At 40.1% G+C, this 3,005-nt stretch overlaps 1 non-coding gene across 1 annotated transcript; it reads right to left on the bottom strand.

Annotated features, from left to right (window-relative positions):
• Positions 1-677: 677 nt before the first annotated feature.
• On the bottom strand, positions 678-751 carry TRNAV-AAC. The gene has a single exon. It is a non-coding gene; the product is annotated as a tRNA-Val (tRNA).
• Between the last annotated feature and the right edge of the window lie 2,254 nt (positions 752-3,005).

Below are 3,005 nucleotides of genomic sequence, written 5' to 3'. Positions count from 1 at the left end.
TTTCCCACCAAATGTAATGCATAGTAGCACAAAAACCCAACTTGGGAACCAAATCCATCCTATCATTTGCACAGCCAACATTTGAGAGCCAAGTAAGCGCATTTTGGAGAGTGGTAGGGCCTGCACCCCCTTGGGAGCAAAAGGAACTAATTTTACCCCAAATGCTGGTGGAAAAAGGGCAATTAAAGAAAAGATGCTCATGACTTTCAGTACCAGCCCAACACAAGATGCAATTCGGCCCAACCTGAATATTCCTTTTAATAAGCTGATCTTTGGTAGGTAGAGCTTCCATAAGGCATCTCCAAGTTGTGCAAGAATGCTTAAGGAAATTCTGAGCAAACCAAACAAATTTATGCCAACCTACTTTAGGAGAGGTTCTTCTAACAGTGTCCAAGGCTGACTTAGTAGTAAATAAGCCATTAGGGGATTTCTTCCACAATAAGGTCATCCCTGCCTCTCAAAATAGGAACATGTTGCAAATCCCCCCAGGCACTAATAAGATCAAAAGACCCACGAGTAGTAGGATGCCAGGTGCCTTATCTTATAATATCCAAAACCAAAGCCATACGATGAGAACCCGCATCGTATCTGATACGATCCTCAAATTTTTTGATTAAAACCCCTTGAGGATGCCACTTATCAAGCCATAGCCTTGTAGCAATAAAATTAGTTTTTAGTGGCTTATGCAGGTCTCGAACCTGCACCCTTCGCGTTGTTAACACGATGCTCTAACCAACTGAACTGATAGGCCACATTCGTATCGATACCTATTTCGGCATATGTTCATTTTCGGTTTAAACCAGACCGCGTTGGTCGTTTGGGGTTATTTGGGGCCATTTCTGTACTTTTTTGGGTTTGGGATTTTCTAAAAAGTGCCCTTATTTCTTATTAGACGTGTGGATGTGATGTTGAGGGTCGTGGTCTTCGAATCGATACCTATTTCGGTATATGTTCATTTTCGGTTTAAACCAGACCAGGTGGGTCGTTTTGGGTTATATGTGGTCGTATTTGTACTTTTTTGGGTTTGGAATTCTCTAAAAGTGTCATTTATCTCTAATTAGACATGTGGATGCGATGTTGAGGGTCGTGACCTTCGAATCGATACCTATTTCGACATATGTTCAATTTTGGTTTAAACCAGACCGGGTGGTTTGTTTGGGGTTATTTGGGGGCATTTTTGTACTTTTTTGGGTTTGGTATTTTCTAAAAAGTGTCCTTATCTCTTATTAGACGTGTGGATGCGATGTTGAGGGTCGTGACCTGCGAATCGATACCTATTTCGACATATGTTCATTTTCGATTTAAACCAGATCGGGTGGGTTGTTTGGATTTATTTGGGGGCATTTCAATACTTTTTGGGGTTTGGGATTCTCTAAAAAGTATCCTTATCCCTTATTAGACGTGTGGATGCGATGTTGAGGGTCGTGACCTTTGAATGGATACGTATTTCGACATATGTTCATTTTCAGTCCGAACCAGATCGGGTGGGTCCTTTGGAGTTATTTGGGGGCATTTTTATACTTTTATTGGTTTGGGATTTTCTAAAAAGTGTCAGTATCTCTTATTAGACGTGTGGGTACAATGTTGTGGTTTTTCACCTGCGAATCGATACCTATTTGGACATATGTTCATTTTCGGTTTAAATCGGACTAGTTGGGTCGTTTGGGGTTATTTGGTGGCATTTTTTTACTTTTTTTGGTTTGGGATTTTCTAGGAACTCTCCTTATCTCTAATTAGACGTGTGGATGCGATGTTCGGGGTCGTGACCTTCGAATCGATAACTATTTCTATATATGTTCATTTTCGGTTTAAATCAGATCGGGTGGGTCGTTTGGGGTTATTTTAGGCATTTTTGTATTTTTTTGGTTTTGGTATTATCTAAAAACTGTCCTTATCTCTTAAACCAGATCGAGTGAGTTGTTTGGGGTTATTTGGGGGTATTTTTATACTTTTTTGGGTTTGGTATTTTTATACTTTTTTGGGTTTGGTATTTTCTAAATAGTGTCACTATCTCTTATTAGACGTGTGGAAGCGATGTTGAGGGTCGTGACCTTCGAATCAATATCTATTTCGGCATATGTTCATTTTCATTTTAAACCAGACCGGGTGGATCGTTTGGGGTAATTTGGAGGCATTTCTGTACTTTTTTGGGTTTGGGAGTCTCTAAAAAGTGTCCTTATCTCTTATTAGACGTGTGGATGCGATGTTAAGGGTCATGACCTTCGAATCGATACCTATTTCGACATATGTTCATTTTCGGTTTAAACCAGATCGGGTGGGTTGTTTGGGGTTATTTAGGGTATTTCTGTACTTTTTTGGGTTTGGGATTCTCTAAAATGTATCCTTATCTCTTATTTAACCTGTGGATACGTTGCTGAGGGTCGTGACCTTCGATTCGATAGCAATTTGGACATATGTTCACTTTCGGTTTAAACCAGACAGGGTGGGTCGTTTGGGGTTATTTGGGAACATTTCTGTACTTTTATGGGTTTGGGATTCTCTAAAAAGTGTCCTGATGTCTTATTAGACGTGTCGATGCAATATTGAGGGTCGTGACCTTCTAATCGATACGTATTTCGACATATGTTCATTTTTGGTCTGAACCCGATCGGGTGGGTCGTTTGGAGTTATTTGGGGGCATTTCTGTATTTTTATTGGGTTGGGATTTTCTAAAATGTGTCCTTATCTCTTATTAGACGTGTGGGTGCGGTGTTAAGGGTTGTGACCTGCGAATCGATACCTATTTGGACGTATGTTCATTTTTGGTTTAAACCAGACCAGTTGGGTCGTTTGGGATTATTTGGGGGCATTTCTGTACTTTTTGGGATTTGTGATTTTTTAAAAAGTGTCCTTATCTCTAATTAGACGTGTGGATGCGATGTTGAGGGTCGTGACCCTAAATCGATACCAATTTGGACATATGTTCACTTTCGATTTAAACCAGATCCGGTGGGGGTTATTTGGGGATATTTCTGTACTTTTATGGGTTGGGGATTCTTTAAAAA

The sequence above is a fragment of the Telopea speciosissima genome, unplaced genomic scaffold (genome assembly GCF_018873765.1).
Source record: "Telopea speciosissima isolate NSW1024214 ecotype Mountain lineage unplaced genomic scaffold, Tspe_v1 Tspe_v1.0467, whole genome shotgun sequence".
NCBI classification, from domain to species: domain Eukaryota; kingdom Viridiplantae; phylum Streptophyta; class Magnoliopsida; order Proteales; family Proteaceae; genus Telopea; species Telopea speciosissima.
This window is presented reverse-complemented; position numbering and strand designations above follow the sequence as displayed.